This window comes from Nothobranchius furzeri, chromosome 14, assembly GCF_043380555.1.
Source record: "Nothobranchius furzeri strain GRZ-AD chromosome 14, NfurGRZ-RIMD1, whole genome shotgun sequence".
In the NCBI taxonomy this organism is placed as follows: Eukaryota; Metazoa; Chordata; class Actinopteri; order Cyprinodontiformes; family Nothobranchiidae; genus Nothobranchius; species Nothobranchius furzeri.
Window position 1 is genome coordinate 60333295 of NC_091754.1, and position 16346 is coordinate 60349640.

Sequence of the window (16346 nt, forward strand, 5' to 3'; positions counted from 1 at the left end):
GTTTTGGTCAATGTTGAAACTCGTTTATGTCTGAGAATCTCCTTGAAAGAGTTTCAGTTTCTGTCGATGGATAAAATGCAAGACTGGACTGCTAACAGCTCATAGCAGTGAAAGTAATGTCAGAAGAATGCCACTTGACCTCTCTGATGCTAAGAGACAGTTTTGGCACCACTGTTTATTTAAGAACTACGTTTCACTTTTCAAACATCTCTTTTAGTTTAGATTTGTTTCAGGTAGATGTGGTATTTGCGGTCCCCTGGAACATTTGTTGAGTAGATGGCTATCAGACAAACAATTTCCTCAGCTTCTGATTGTTAGTCAACAGAATCATTTATCAAAGTCTTGTATTGATGGCCAGTATGTGGATCGAACCCATGACCTTGGCGTTATTAGCACCACGCTCTAACCAGCTGAGCTAACCGGCCACATTGGTTGCTTAAATTCATATGTGAAAAAAAGTAACAAATTTCCATTGAATGTCAGTGATCACTTTAGTATTTGCAAAGATTACGATATTCATAGGTTTTGGTCAATGTTAAACTCGTTTATGTCTGAGAATCTCCTTGAAAGAGTTTCAGATTCTGTTGAGGGATAAAATGCAATACTGGACTGCTAACAGCAGTAAGATGAATGGCACTTGAGCTCTTTGATGCTATGAGACAGTTTTGGGACCACTGTTTATTTAAGAACTACTAGTTTCACTTTTCAACCAACTCTTTTAGTTTAGATTTGTTTCAGGTTGATGTGGTATTTGCGGTACTTTGGAACAATTGTTGAGTCGATGGCTATCAGACTAACACATTTCTTGGCTTCTGATTTTTAGTCAACAGAATCATTTGTCAAAGTCTTGTATTGATGGCCAGTATGGGGATCGAACCCATGACCTTGGCATTATTAGCACCACGCTCTAACCAGCTGAGCTAACCGGCCACATTGATTGAATCAATTCATATGTGAAAAAAAGTAACTAATTTCCAATGAATGTCAGTGATCACTTTAGTATTTGCAAAGATTATGATATTCATAGGTTTTGGTCAATGTTAAACTCATTTATGTCTGAGAATCTCTTTGAAAGAGTTTCAGATTCTGTTGAGGGATAAAATGCAATACTGGACTGCTAACAGCTCATAGCAGTAAAATGAATGTCAGAAGAATGCCACTTGACCTCTCTGATGCTACGAGACAGTTTTGGGACCACTGTGTATTTAAGAACTACTAGTTTCACTTTTCAACCAACTCTTTTAGTTTAGATTTGTTTCAAGTAGATGTGGTGTTTGCGGTCCCCTGGAACAATTGTTGAGTAGATGGCTATCAGACCAACAAGATTATTGGCTTCTGATTTTTAGTCAACAGAATCATTTATCAAAGTAGTGTAATGATGGCCAGTATGGGGATCGAACCCATGACCTTGGCGTTATTAGCACCACGCTCTAACCAGCTGAGCTAACCGGCCACATTGGTTGCTCCAATTCATATGTGAAAAAAAGTAACTGATTTCCAATGAATGTCAGTGATCACTTTAGTATTTGCAAAGATTATGATATTCATAGGTTTTGGTCAATGTTAAACTCATTTATGTTTTAGAATCTCTTTGAAAGATTTTCAGATTCTGTTGAGGGATAAAATGCAATACTGGACTGCTAACAGCTCATAGCAGTAAAATGAATGTCAGAAGAATGGCACTTGACCTCTCTGATGCTACGAGACAGTTTTGGGACCACTGTGTATTTAAGAACTACTAGTTTCACTTTTCAACCAACTCTTAGTTTAGATTTGTTTCAGGTAGATGTGGTGTTTGCGGTCCCCTGGAACAATTGTTGAGTAGATGGCTATCAGACCAACAAGATTATTGGCTTCTGATTTTTAGTCAACAGAATCATTTATCAAAGTAGTGTAATGATGGCCAGTATGGGGATCGAACCCATGACCTTGGCGTTATTAGCACCACGCTCTAACCAGCTGAGCTAACCGGCCACATTGGTTGCTTCAATTCATATGTGAAAAAAAGTAACTAATTTCCAATGAATGTCAGTGATCACTTTAGTATTTGCAAAGATTATGATATTCATAGGTTTTGGTCAATGTTAAACTCATTTATGTCTGAGAATCTCTTTGAAAGAGTTTCAGATTCTGTTGAGGGATAAAATGCAATACTGGACTGCTAACAGCTCATAGCAGTAAAATGAATGTCAGAAGAATGGCACTTGACCTCTCTGATGTTACGAGACAGTTTTGGGACCACTGTTTATTTAAGAACTACTAGTTTCACTTTTCAACCAACTCTTTTAGTTTAGATTTGTTTCAGGTAGATGTGGTGTTTGCAGTCCCCTGGAACAATTGTTGAGTAGATGGCTATCAGACCAACAAGATTATTGGTTTCTGATTTTTAGTCAACAGAATCATTTATCAAAGTCTTGTATTGATGGCCAGTATGGGGATCGAAGCCATGACCTTGGCGTTAATAGCACCACGCTCTAACCAGCTGAGCTAACCAGCCACATTTGTTGCATCAATTCATATGTGAAAAAAAGTAACTAATTTCCATTGATATTCAGTCTTTCAGCACTTTAGGATTTGAAAAGATTATGATATTCATAAGTTTTGGTCAATGTTGAAACTCATGTATGTCTGAGAGTCTCCTTGAAAGAGTTTCAGTTTCTGTCGAGGGATAAAATGCAATACTGGACTGCTAACAGCTCATAGCAGTAAAAGGAATCTCAGAAGAAGGACATTTGACCTCTCTGATGCTAAGAGACAGTTTTGGGATCACTGTCTATTTAAGAACTAAGTTTGCACATTTCAAACATCTCTTTTAGTTTAGATTTGTTTCAGGTAGATGTGGTATTTGCGGTACTCCAGAACATTTGTTAAGTAGATAGCTATCAGACTAACACATTTCTTGGCTTCTGATTTTAGTCAACAGAATCATTTATCAAAGTCTTGTATTGATGGCCAGTATGGGGATCGAACCCATTACCTTGGCATTATTAGCACCACGCTCTAACCAGCTGAGCTAACCAGCCACATTCGTTGAATCAATTCATATGTGAAAAAAAGTAACTAATTTCCAATGAATGTCAGTGAACACTTTAGTATTTGCAAAGATTATGATATTCATAGGTTTTGGTCAATGTTAAACTCGTTTATGTCTGACAATCTCCTTGAAAGAGTTTCAGATTCTGTTGAGGGATAAAATGCAATACTGGACTGCTAACAGCAGTAAGATGAATGTCACTTGAGCTCTCTGATGCTACGAGACAGTTTTGGGACCACTGTTTATTTAAGAACTACTAGTTTCACTCTTCAACCAACTCTTTTAGTTTAGATTTGTTACAGGTAGATGTGGTATTTGCGGTACTTTGTAACAATTGTTGAGTAGATGGCTATCAGACTAACACATTTCTTGGCTTCTGATTTTTAGTCAACAGAATCATTTGTCAAAGTCTTGTATTGATGGCCAGTATGGGGATCGAACCCATGACCTTGGCGTTATTAGCACCACGCTCTAACCAGCTGAGCTAACCGGCCACATTGGTTGAATCAATTCATATGTGAAAAAAAGTAACGAATTTCCAATTAATGTCAGTGATCACTTTAGTATTTGCAAAGATTATGATATTAATAGGTTTTGGTCAATGTTAAACTCGTTTATGTCTGACAATCTCCTTGAAAGAGTTTCAGATTCTGTTGAGGGATAAAATGCAATACTGGACTGCTAACAGCAGTAAGATGAATGTCACTTGAGCTCTCTGATGCTACGAGCAGAGGCGGAGCTGGCCTAAATGGCGCCCTGTGCGAGATCCCCCTGTGACACCCCCCCCCCCCCCCCCCCCCACACACACACACACAAGAAAAAACATTACACCTACAACTTTGTTTCAAATTGCGTGGAGTGTATTATATATAACAACGTTTGCTGACTGAATACAACATCCAGCTCCTGGCCACCTTCTCACCACTTGTCAAAGTTCTACTGAAATAGACACACTTAACGCAACATGATGGCATCATCGACTTGTACAGTACAGATGTGCTGAAAGGCGAGAGTCTCAACTTTCAGCTAAAAAAAGAACGCTCTAGCTATTATAGTTTTTATTTTATGGCAGTTTTCAGTTTAAACGGGATCTTACTAGCAGGGCACCTCCAGCAGCCCGCTGCCGCTTCGTTTTTCATGGGGTAAATAATAGCTAATTTCCCGATTCCAAAAAGAAAGAATGGTCCTACCAGCTCGCCACTTCAATATGAAGAAGATCAGTTCAACATGGGGGAAAAAAACCTGACCTGTAGGCCAGAGAAACGTTCATTAGCACATCAAGTTCGTTTCAGTTTACCGGTAAACATATCACGAATGTACAACAGGTCAATTATTAATCATCTTGGCTACGTAGCTTAATCTATACATTCCAGTAGCGTTTGCTACAAACAAATACAAAAACAACAATAAAGGAAAGCAACTGTCTGACAGACAACATAGCCGAATTCAAGGCAACACATAACAATAATCATTCGATTGCTCTTGGTTTTAAGTTAAGCCCATTAAAGTGCTTAAGTAAATAAAAGTGTTTCAAAAACAGCGTTTTTGAACCGGAGTTCTGCTCGCGGTGGGAACTCCGCCGAACAAGGTCATTTTTTATAGCGAAAACGATCGACTGGTCACTGACAAGTAAAAGGGTGTTATTGGTAGATGTTAAGAACACTTACCGCTGAGGTAAAATGAGAGTATAAATGAATTGAGGGGAGAAAAACGCTTTGTTTTTAGCCCGGACGTATTCCCCCACAGCCAGCTTTCATTGTTGCCGCGACGTGGAAGGAGCCAATCAAGAGAGGGACCTCACATCAGCTGACGTGGGTCATGTGACAGGGAGTAGTTGATATGGGTTACACTTTGTTGTGCTTTTATTACAGAAATAGTATTATTATCATCACTATTATTAAGAACATGCGATTTCTATGTTTTGTTTATGTATTGGTTGATGCTTAAAAAAAATTTTTTTAGAAGAAAAAAAAAAAAAAGGAAATTAAATGCCGCCCCCTGCAGACTGCCGCCCTGTTCGGCCGCACATATTGCACATATCAAGCTCCGCCACTGGCTACGAGACAGTTTTGGGACCACTGTTTATTTAAGAACTACTAGTTTCACTCTTCAACCAACTCTTTTAGTTTAGATTTGTTACAGGTAGATGTGGTATTTGCGGTACTTTGGAACAATTGTTGAGTAGATGGCTATCAGACTAACACATTTCTTGGCTTCTGATTTTTAGTCAACAGAATCATTTGTCAAAGTCTTGTATTGATGGCCAGTATGGGGATCGAACCCATGACCTTGGCGTTATTAGCACCACGCTCTAACCAGCTGAGCTAACCGGCCACATTGGTTGAATCAATTCATATGTGTAAAAAAGTAACTAATTTCCAATGAATGTCAGTGATCACTTTAGTATTTGCAAAGATTATGATATTCATAGGTTTTGGTCAATGTTAAACTCATTTATGTCTGAGAATCTCTTTGAAAGAGTTTCAGATTCTGTTGAGGGATAAAATGCAATACTGGACTGCTAACAGCTCATAGCAGTAAAATGAATGTCAGAAGAATGGCACTTGACCTCTCTGATGCTACGAGACAGTTTTGGGACCACTGTGTATTTAAGAACTACTAGTTTCACTTTTCAACCAACTCTTTTAGTTTAGATTTGTTTCAGGTAGATGTGGTGTTTGCGGTCCCCTGGAACAATTGTTGAGTAGATGGCTATCAGACCAACAAGATTATTGGCTTCTGATTTTTAGTCAACAGAATCATTTGTCAAAGTCTTGTATTGATGGCCAGTATGGGGATCGAACCCATGACCTTGGCGTTATTAGCACCACGCTCTAACCAGCTGAGCTAACCGGCCACATTGGTTGCTTCAATTCATATGTGAAAAAAAGTAACTAATTTCCAATGAATGTCAGTGATCACTTTAGTATTTGCAAAGATTATGATATTCATAGGTTTTGGTCAATGTTAAACTCATTTATGTCTGAGAATCTCCTTGAAAGAGTTTCATTTTCTGTCGATGGATACAATAGAAGACTGGACTGCTAACAGCTCATAGCAGTAAATGCAATGTCAGAAGAATGCCACTTGACCTCTCTGATGCTACGAGACAGTTTTGGCACCACTGTTTATTTAAGAACTACTAGTTTCACTCTTCAACCAACTCTTTTAGTTTAGATTTGTTTCAGGTAGATGTGGTATTTGCGGTACTTTGGAACAATTGTTGAGTAGATGGCTATCAGACTAACACATTTCTTGGCTTCTGATTTTTAGTCAACAGAATCATTTGTCAAAGTCTTGTATTGATGGCCAGTATGGGAATCGAACCCATGACCTTGGCGTTATTAGCACCACGCTCTAACCAGCTGAGCTAACCGGCCACATTGGTTGAATCAATTCATATGTGAAAATAAGTAACTAATTTCCAATGAATGTCAGTGATCACTTTAGTATTTGCAAAGATTATGATATTCATAGGTTTTGGTCAATGTTAAACTCATTTATGTCTGAGAATCTCTTTGAAAGAGTTTCAGATTCTGTTGAGGGATAAAATGCAATACTGGACTGCTAACAGCTCATAGCAGTAAAATGAATGTCAGAAGAATGCCACTTGACCTCTCTGATGCTACGAGACAGTTTTGGGACCACTGTGTATTTAAGAACTACTAGTTTCACTTTTCAACCAACTCTTAGTTTAGATTTGTTTCAGGTAGATGTGGTGTTTGCGGTCCCCTGGAAAATTGTTGAGTAGATGGCAATCAGACCAACAAGATTATTGGCTTCTGATTTTTAGTCAACAGAATCATTTATCAAAGTAGTGTAATGATGGCCAGTATGGGGATCGAACCCATGACCTTGGCGTTATTAGCACCACGCTCTAACCAGCTGAGCTAACCGGCCACATTGGTTGCTTCAATTCATATGTGAAAAAAAGTAACTAATTTCCAATGAATGTCAGTGATCACTTTAGTATTTGCAAAGATTATGACATTCATAGGTTTTGGTCAATGTTAAACTCATTTATGTCTGAGAATCTCTTTGAAAGAGTTTCAGATTCTGTTGAGGGATAAAATGCAATACTGGACTGCTAACAGCTCATAGCAGTAAAATGAATGTCAGAAGAATGGCACTTGACCTCTCTGATGTTACGAGACAGTTTTGGGACCACTGTTTATTTAAGAACTACTAGTTTCACTTTTCAACCAACTCTTTTAGTTTAGATTTGTTTCAGGTAGATGTGGTGTTTGCAGTCCACTGGAACAATTGTTGAGTAGATGGCTATCAGACCAACAAGATTATTGGCTTCTGATTTTTAGTCAACAGAATCATTTATCAAAGTCTTGTATTGATGGCCAGTATGGGGATCGAAGCCATGACCTTGGCGTTATTAGCACCACGCTCTAACCAGCTGAGCTAACCAGCCACATTGGTTGCATCAATTCATATGTGAAAAAAAGTAACTAATTTCCATTGATATTCAGTCTTTCAGCACTTTAGGATTTGAAAAGATTATGATATTCATAAGTTTTGGTCAATGTTGAAACTCATTTATGTCTGAGAGTCTCCTTGAAAGAGTTTCAGTTTCTGTCGAGGGATAAAATGCAATACTGGACTGCTAACAGCTCATAGCAGTAAAAGGAATCTCAGAAGAAGGACATTTGACCTCTCTGATGCTAAGAGACAGTTTTGGGATCACTGTCTATTTAAGAACTAAGTTTGCACATTTCAAACATCTCTTTTAGTTTAGATTTGTTTCAGGTAGATGTGGTATTTGCGGTACTCCAGAACATTTGTTACGTAGATAGCTATCAGACTAACACATTTCTTGCCTTCTGATTTTTAGTCAACAGAATCATTTATCAAAGTCTTGTATTGATGGCCAGTATGGGGATCGAACCCATTACCTTGGCGTTATTAGCATCACGCTCTAACCAGCTGAGCTAACCGGCCACACTGGTTGAATCAATTCATATGTGAAAAAAAGTAACTAATTTCCAATGAATGTCAGTGAACACTTTAGTATTTGCAAAGATTATGATATTCATAGGATTTGGTCAATGTTAAACTCGTTTATGTCTGACAATCTCCTTGAAAGAGTTTCAGATTCTGTTGAGGGATAAAATGCAATACTGGACTGCTAACAGCAGTAAGATGAATGGCACTTGAGCTATCTGATGCTACGAGACAGTTTTGGGACCACTGTTTATTTAAGAACTACTAGTTTCACTCTTAAAACAACTCTTTTAGTTTAGATTTGTTTCAGGTAGATGTGGTATTTGCGGTACTTTGGAACAATTGTTGAGTAGATGGCTATCAGACTAACACATTTCTTGGCTTCTGATTTTTAGTCAACAGAATCATTTGTCAAAGTCTTGTATTGATGGCCAGTATGGGGATCGAACCCATGACCTTGGCGTTATTAGCACCACGCTCTAACCAGCTGAGCTAACCAGCCACATTGGTTGAATCAATTCATATGTGTAAAAAAGTAACTAATTTCCAATGAATGTCAGTGATCACTTTAGTATTTGCAAAGATTATGATATTCATAGGTTTTGGTCAATGTTAAACTCATTTATGTCTGAGAATCTCCTTGAAAGAGTTTCATTTTCTGTCGATGGATAAAATGCAATACTGGACTGCTAACACCTCATAGCAGTAAAATGAATGTCAGAAGAATGGCACTTGACCTCTCTGATGCTACGAGACAGTTTTGGGACCACTGTGTATTTAAGAACTACTAGTTTCACTTTTCAACCAACTCTTAGTTTAGATTTGTTTCAGGTAGATGTGGTGTTTGCGGTCCCCTGGAACAATTGTTGAGTAGATGGCTATCAGACCAACAAGATTATTGGCTTCTGATTTTTAGTCAACAGAATCATTTATCAAAGTAGTGTAATGATGGCCAGTATGGGGATCGAACCCATGACCTTGGCGTTATTAGCACCACGCTCTAACCAGCTGAGCTAACCGGCCACATTGGTTGCTTCAATTCATATGTGAAAAAAAGTAACTAATTTCCAATGAATGTCAGTGATCACTTTAGTATTTGCAAAGATTATGATATTCATTAGTTTTGGTCAATGTTGAAACTCATTTATGTCTGAGTCTCCTTGAAAGAGTTTCAGTTTCTGTAGAGGGATAAAATGCAATACTGGACTGCTAACAGCTCATAGCAGTAAAAGGAATCTCAGAAGAAGGACATTTGACCTCTCTGATGCTAAGAGACAGTTTTGGGATCACTGTCTATTTAAGAACTAAGTTTGCACATTTCAAACATCTCTTTTAGTTTAGATTTGTTTCAGGTAGATGTGGTATTTGCGGTACTCCAGAACATATGTTAAGTAGATAGCTATCAGACTAACACATTTCTTGGCTTCTGATTTTTAGTCAACATAATCATTTATCAAAGTCTTGTATTGATGGCCAGTATGGGGATCGAACCCATTACCTTGGCGTTATTAGCATCACGCTCTAACCAGCTGAGCTAACCGGCCACATTGGTTGAATCAATTCATATGTGGAAAAAAGTAACTAATTTCCAATGAATGTCAGTGAACACTTTAGTATTTGCAAAGATTATGATATTCATAGGTTTTGGTCAATGTTAAACTCGTTTATGTCTGACAATCTCCTTGAAAGAGTTTCAGATTCTGTTGAGGGATAAAATGCAATACTGGACTGCTAACAGCAGTAAGATGAATGGCACTTGAGCTATCTGATGTTACGAGCCAGTTTCGGGACCACTGTTTATTTAAGAACTACTAGTTTCACTTTTCAGCCAACTCTTTTAGTTTAGATTTAATTCAAGTAGATGTGGTGTTGGCGGTCCCCTGGAACAATTGTTGAGTAGATGGCTGTCAGACCAACAAGATTATTGGCTTCTGATTTTTAGTCAACAGAATCATTTATCAAAGTCTTGTATTGATGGCCAGTATGGGGATCGAACCCATGACCTTGGCGTTATTAGCACCATGCTCTAACCAGCTGAGCTAACCGGCCACATTGGTTGCTTCAATTCATATGTGAAAAAAAGTAACTAATTTCCATTGATATTCAGTCTTTCAGCACTTTAGGATTTGAAAAGATTATGATATTCATAAGTTTTGGTCAATGTTGAAACTCGTTTATATCTGAGAGTCTCCTTGAAAGAGTTTCAGTTTCTGTCGAGGGATAAAATGCAATACTGGACTGCTAACAGCTCATAGCAGTAAAAGGAATCTCAGAAGAAGGACATTTAACCTCTCTGATGCTAAGAGACAGTTTTGGGATCACTGTCTATTTAAGAAGTAAGTTTACACATTTCAAACATCGCTTTTAGTTTAGATTTGTTTCAGGTAGATGTGGTATTTGCGGTCCCCTGGAACATTTGTTGAGTAGATGGCTATCAGACCAACAAAATTCTAGGCTTCTGCTTTTTAGTCAACAGAATCGTTTCTTAAAAACTTGTATTGATGGCCCGTAGGGGGATCGAACCCATGACCTTGGCGTTATTAGCACCACGCTCTAACCAGCTGAGCTAACCGGCCACATTTGTTGCTTCAATTCATATGTGAAAAAAAGTAACTAATTTCCATTGATATTCAGTCTTTCAGCACTTTAGGATTTGAAAAGATTATGATATTCATAAGTTTTGGTCAATGTTGAAACTCGTTTATGTCTGAGAATCTCCTTGAAAGAGTTTCAGTTTCTGTCGATGGATAAAATGCAAGACTGGACTGCTAACAGCTCATAGCAGTGAAAGTAATGTCAGAAGAATGCCACTTGACCTCTCTGATGCTAAGAGACAGTTTTGGCACCACTGTTTATTTAAGAACTACGTTTCACTTTTCAAACATCTCTTTTAGTTTAGATTTGTTTCAGGTAGATGTGGTATTTGCGGTCCCCTGGAACATTTGTTGAGTAGATGGCTATCAGACAAACAATTTCCTCAGCTTCTGATTGTTAGTCAACAGAATCATTTATCAAAGTCTTGTATTGATGGCCAGTATGTGGATCGAACCCATGACCTTGGCGTTATTAGCACCACGCTCTAACCAGCTGAGCTAACCGGCCACATTGGTTGCTTAAATTCATATGTGAAAAAAAGTAACAAATTTCCATTGAATGTCAGTGATCACTTTAGTATTTGCAAAGATTACGATATTCATAGGTTTTGGTCAATGTTAAACTCGTTTATGTCTGAGAATCTCCTTGAAAGAGTTTCAGATTCTGTTGAGGGATAAAATGCAATACTGGACTGCTAACAGCAGTAAGATGAATGGCACTTGAGCTCTTTGATGCTATGAGACAGTTTTGGGACCACTGTTTATTTAAGAACTACTAGTTTCACTTTTCAACCAACTCTTTTAGTTTAGATTTGTTTCAGGTTGATGTGGTATTTGCGGTACTTTGGAACAATTGTTGAGTCGATGGCTATCAGACTAACACATTTCTTGGCTTCTGATTTTTAGTCAACAGAATCATTTGTCAAAGTCTTGTATTGATGGCCAGTATGGGGATCGAACCCATGACCTTGGCATTATTAGCACCACGCTCTAACCAGCTGAGCTAACCGGCCACATTGATTGAATCAATTCATATGTGAAAAAAAGTAACTAATTTCCAATGAATGTCAGTGATCACTTTAGTATTTGCAAAGATTATGATATTCATAGGTTTTGGTCAATGTTAAACTCATTTATGTCTGAGAATCTCTTTGAAAGAGTTTCAGATTCTGTTGAGGGATAAAATGCAATACTGGACTGCTAACAGCTCATAGCAGTAAAATGAATGTCAGAAGAATGCCACTTGACCTCTCTGATGCTACGAGACAGTTTTGGGACCACTGTGTATTTAAGAACTACTAGTTTCACTTTTCAACCAACTCTTTTAGTTTAGATTTGTTTCAAGTAGATGTGGTGTTTGCGGTCCCCTGGAACAATTGTTGAGTAGATGGCTATCAGACCAACAAGATTATTGGCTTCTGATTTTTAGTCAACAGAATCATTTATCAAAGTAGTGTAATGATGGCCAGTATGGGGATCGAACCCATGGCCTTGGCGTTATTAGCACCACGCTCTAACCAGCTGAGCTAACCGGCCACATTGGTTGCTCCAATTCATATGTGAAAAAAAGTAACTGATTTCCAATGAATGTCAGTGATCACTTTAGTATTTGCAAAGATTATGATATTCATAGGTTTTGGTCAATGTTAAACTCATTTATGTCTGAGAATCTCTTTGAAAGATTTTCAGATTCTGTTGAGGGATAAAATGCAATACTGGACTGCTAACAGCTCATAGCAGTAAAATGAATGTCAGAAGAATGGCACTTGACCTCTCTGATGCTACGAGACAGTTTTGGGACCACTGTGTATTTAAGAACTACTAGTTTCACTTTTCAACCAACTCTTAGTTTAGATTTGTTTCAGGTAGATGTGGTGTTTGCGGTCCCCTGGAACAATTGTTGAGTAGATGGCTATCAGACCAACAAGATTATTGGCTTCTGATTTTTAGTCAACAGAATCATTTATCAAAGTAGTGTAATGATGGCCAGTATGGGGATCGAACCCATGACCTTGGCGTTATTAGCACCACGCTCTAACCAGCTGAGCTAACCGGCCACATTGGTTGCTTCAATTCATATGTGAAAAAAAGTAACTAATTTCCAATGAATGTCAGTGATCACTTTAGTATTTGCAAAGATTATGATATTCATAGGTTTTGGTCAATGTTAAACTCATTTATGTCTGAGAATCTCTTTGAAAGAGTTTCAGATTCTGTTGAGGGATAAAATGCAATACTGGACTGCTAACAGCTCATAGCAGTAAAATGAATGTCAGAAGAATGGCACTTGACCTCTCTGATGTTACGAGACAGTTTTGGGACCACTGTTTATTTAAGAACTACTAGTTTCACTTTTCAACCAACTCTTTTAGTTTAGATTTGTTTCAGGTAGATGTGGTGTTTGCAGTCCCCTGGAACAATTGTTGAGTAGATGGCTATCAGACCAACAAGATTATTGGTTTCTGATTTTTAGTCAACAGAATCATTTATCAAAGTCTTGTATTGATGGCCAGTATGGGGATCGAAGCCATGACCTTGGCGTTATTAGCACCACGCTCTAACCAGCTGAGCTAACCAGCCACATTTGTTGCATCAATTCATATGTGAAAAAAAGTAACTAATTTCCATTGATATTCAGTCTTTCAGCACTTTAGGATTTGAAAAGATTATGATATTCATAAGTTTTGGTCAATGTTGAAACTCATGTATGTCTGAGAGTCTCCTTGAAAGGGTTTCAGTTTCTGTCGAGGGATAAAATGCAATACTGGACTGCTAACAGCTCATAGCAGTAAAAGGAATCTCAGAAGAAGGACATTTGACCTCTCTGATTCTAAGAGACAGTTTTGGGATCACTGTCTATTTAAGAACTAAGTTTGCACATTTCAAACATCTCTTTTAGTTTAGATTTGTTTCAGGTAGATGTGGTATTTGCGGTACTCCAGAACATTTGTTAAGTAGATAGCTATCAGACTAACACATTTCTTGGCTTCTGATTTTAGTCAACAGAATCATTTATCAAAGTCTTGTATTGATGGCCAGTATGGGGATCGAACCCATTACCTTGGCATTATTAGCACCACGCTCTAACCAGCTGAGCTAACCAGCCACATTCGTTGAATCAATTCATATGTGAAAAAAAGTAACTAATTTCCAATGAATGTCAGTGAACACTTTAGTATTTGCAAAGATTATGATATTCATAGGTTTTGGTCAATGTTAAACTCGTTTATGTCTGACAATCTCCTTGAAAGAGTTTCAGATTCTGTTGAGGGATAAAATGCAATACTGGACTGCTAACAGCAGTAAGATGAATGTCACTTGAGCTCTCTGATGCTACGAGACAGTTTTGGGACCACTGTTTATTTAAGAACTACTAGTTTCACTCTTCAACCAACTCTTTTAGTTTAGATTTGTTACAGGTAGATGTGGTATTTGCGGTACTTTGTAACAATTGTTGAGTAGATGGCTATCAGACTAACACATTTCTTGGCTTCTGATTTTTAGTCAACAGAATCATTTGTCAAAGTCTTGTATTGATGGCCAGTATGGGGATCGAACCCATGACCTTGGCGTTATTAGCACCACGCTCTAACCAGCTGAGCTAACCGGCCACATTGGTTGAATCAATTCATATGTGAAAAAAAGTAACGAATTTCCAATTAATGTCAGTGATCACTTTAGTATTTGCAAAGATTATGATATTAATAGGTTTTGGTCAATGTTAAACTCGTTTATGTCTGACAATCTCCTTGAAAGAGTTTCAGATTCTGTTGAGGGATAAAATGCAATACTGGACTGCTAACAGCAGTAAGATGAATGTCACTTGAGCTCTCTGATGCTACGAGCAGAGGCGGAGCTGGCCTAAATGGCGCCCTGTGCGAGATCCCCCTGTGACACCCCCCCCCCCCCCCACACACACACACACACACACACAAGAAAAAACATTACACCTACAACTTTGTTTCAAATTGCGTGGAGTGTATTATATATAACAACGTTTGCTGACTGAATACAACATCCAGCTCCTGGCCACCTTCTCACCACTTGTCAAAGTTCTACTGAAATAGACACACTTAACGCAACATGATGGCATCATCGACTTGTACAGTACAGATGTGCTGAAAGGCGAGAGTCTCAACTTTCAGCTAAAAAAAGAACGCTCTAGCTATTATAGTTTTTATTTTATGGCAGTTTTCAGTTTAAACGGGATCTTACTAGCAGGGCACCTCCAGCAGCCCGCTGCCGCTTCGTTTTTCATGGGGTAAATAATAGCTAATTTCCCGATTCCAAAAAGAAAGAATGGTCCTACCAGCTCGCCACTTCAATATGAAGAAGATCAGTTCAACATGGGGGAAAAAAACCTGACCTGTAGGCCAGAGAAACGTTCATTAGCACATCAAGTTCGTTTCAGTTTACCGGTAAACATATCACGAATGTACAACAGGTCAATTATTAATCATCTTGGCTACGTAGCTTAATCTATACATTCCAGTAGCGTTTGCTACAAACAAATACAAAAACAACAATAAAGGAAAGCAACTGTCTGACAGACAACATAGCCGAATTCAAGGCAACACATAACAATAATCATTCGATTGCTCTTGGTTTTAAGTTAAGCCCATTAAAGTGCTTAAGTAAATAAAAGTGTTTCAAAAACAGCGTTTTTGAACCGGAGTTCTGCTCGCGGTGGGAACTCCGCCGAACAAGGTCATTTTTTATAGCGAAAACGATCGACTGGTCACTGACAAGTAAAAGGGTGTTATTGGTAGATGTTAAGAACACTTACCGCTGAGGTAAAATGAGAGTATAAATGAATTGAGGGGAGAAAAACGCTTTGTTTTTAGCCCGGACGTATTCCCCCACAGCCAGCTTTCATTGTTGCCGCGACGTGGAAGGAGCCAATCAAGAGAGGGACCTCACATCAGCTGACGTGGGTCATGTGACAGGGAGTAGTTGATATGGGTTACACTTTGTTGTGCTTTTATTACAGAAATAGTATTATTATCATCACTATTATTAAGAACATGCGATTTCTATGTTTTGTTTATGTATTGGTTGATGCTTAAAAAAAATTTTTTTAGAAGAAAAAAAAAAAAAAGGAAATTAAATGCCGCCCCCTGCAGACTGCCGCCCTGTTCGGCCGCACATATTGCACATATCAAGCTCCGCCACTGGCTACGAGACAGTTTTGGGACCACTGTTTATTTAAGAACTACTAGTTTCACTCTTCAACCAACTCTTTTAGTTTAGATTTGTTACAGGTAGATGTGGTATTTGCGGTACTTTGGAACAATTGTTGAGTAGATGGCTATCAGACTAACACATTTCTTGGCTTCTGATTTTTAGTCAACAGAATCATCTGTCAAAGTCTTGTATTGATGGCCAGTATGGGGATCGAACCCATGACCTTGGCGTTATTAGCACCACGCTCTAACCAGCTGAGCTAACCGGCCACATTGGTTGAATCAATTCATATGTGTAAAAAAGTAACTAATTTCCAATGAATGTCAGTGATCACTTTAGTATTTGCAAAGATTATGATATTCATAGGTTTTGGTCAATGTTAAACTCATTTATGTCTGAGAATCTCTTTGAAAGAGTTTCAGATTCTGTTGAGGGATAAAATGCAATACTGGACTGCTAACAGCTCATAGCAGTAAAATGAATGTCAGAAGAATGGCACTTGACCTCTCTGATGCTACGAGACAGTTTTGGGACCACTGTGTATTTAAGAACTACTAGTTTCACTTTTCAACCAACTCTTT

The 16346-nt window shown here is 38.2% G+C and overlaps 1 protein-coding gene and 19 non-coding genes across 22 annotated transcripts in view; 1 reads left to right on the forward strand and 19 right to left on the reverse strand.

The window, feature by feature from the left end:
• The window catches only part of prox3 (prospero homeobox 3), a 177811-nt gene that overhangs the window by 112140 nt on the left and 49325 nt on the right, over nt 1-16346 (forward strand). The window lies entirely within an intron of this gene.
• trnai-aau (transfer RNA isoleucine (anticodon AAU)) lies at nt 352-425 on the reverse strand. The gene has a single exon. It is a non-coding gene; the product is annotated as a tRNA-Ile (tRNA).
• On the reverse strand, nt 857-930 carry trnai-aau (transfer RNA isoleucine (anticodon AAU)). The gene has a single exon. It is a non-coding gene; the product is annotated as a tRNA-Ile (tRNA).
• Nucleotides 1380-1453, reverse strand: trnai-aau (transfer RNA isoleucine (anticodon AAU)). The gene has a single exon. It is a non-coding gene; the product is annotated as a tRNA-Ile (tRNA).
• On the reverse strand, nt 1901-1974 carry trnai-aau (transfer RNA isoleucine (anticodon AAU)). The gene has a single exon. It is a non-coding gene; the product is annotated as a tRNA-Ile (tRNA).
• Nucleotides 2424-2497, reverse strand: trnan-auu (transfer RNA asparagine (anticodon AUU)). The gene has a single exon. It is a non-coding gene; the product is annotated as a tRNA-Asn (tRNA).
• Nucleotides 3455-3528, reverse strand: trnai-aau (transfer RNA isoleucine (anticodon AAU)). The gene has a single exon. It is a non-coding gene; the product is annotated as a tRNA-Ile (tRNA).
• trnai-aau (transfer RNA isoleucine (anticodon AAU)) lies at nt 5295-5368 on the reverse strand. The gene has a single exon. It is a non-coding gene; the product is annotated as a tRNA-Ile (tRNA).
• Nucleotides 5818-5891, reverse strand: trnai-aau (transfer RNA isoleucine (anticodon AAU)). The gene has a single exon. It is a non-coding gene; the product is annotated as a tRNA-Ile (tRNA).
• On the reverse strand, nt 6341-6414 carry trnai-aau (transfer RNA isoleucine (anticodon AAU)). The gene has a single exon. It is a non-coding gene; the product is annotated as a tRNA-Ile (tRNA).
• On the reverse strand, nt 6861-6934 carry trnai-aau (transfer RNA isoleucine (anticodon AAU)). The gene has a single exon. It is a non-coding gene; the product is annotated as a tRNA-Ile (tRNA).
• trnai-aau (transfer RNA isoleucine (anticodon AAU)) lies at nt 8416-8489 on the reverse strand. The gene has a single exon. It is a non-coding gene; the product is annotated as a tRNA-Ile (tRNA).
• trnai-aau (transfer RNA isoleucine (anticodon AAU)) lies at nt 8937-9010 on the reverse strand. Its single transcript has one exon. It is a non-coding gene; the product is annotated as a tRNA-Ile (tRNA).
• On the reverse strand, nt 9963-10036 carry trnai-aau (transfer RNA isoleucine (anticodon AAU)). Its single transcript has one exon. It is a non-coding gene; the product is annotated as a tRNA-Ile (tRNA).
• Nucleotides 11016-11089, reverse strand: trnai-aau (transfer RNA isoleucine (anticodon AAU)). The gene has a single exon. It is a non-coding gene; the product is annotated as a tRNA-Ile (tRNA).
• trnai-aau (transfer RNA isoleucine (anticodon AAU)) lies at nt 11521-11594 on the reverse strand. Its single transcript has one exon. It is a non-coding gene; the product is annotated as a tRNA-Ile (tRNA).
• Nucleotides 12044-12117, reverse strand: trnai-aau (transfer RNA isoleucine (anticodon AAU)). The gene has a single exon. It is a non-coding gene; the product is annotated as a tRNA-Ile (tRNA).
• trnai-aau (transfer RNA isoleucine (anticodon AAU)) lies at nt 12565-12638 on the reverse strand. The gene has a single exon. It is a non-coding gene; the product is annotated as a tRNA-Ile (tRNA).
• On the reverse strand, nt 14119-14192 carry trnai-aau (transfer RNA isoleucine (anticodon AAU)). The gene has a single exon. It is a non-coding gene; the product is annotated as a tRNA-Ile (tRNA).
• Nucleotides 15961-16034, reverse strand: trnai-aau (transfer RNA isoleucine (anticodon AAU)). Its single transcript has one exon. It is a non-coding gene; the product is annotated as a tRNA-Ile (tRNA).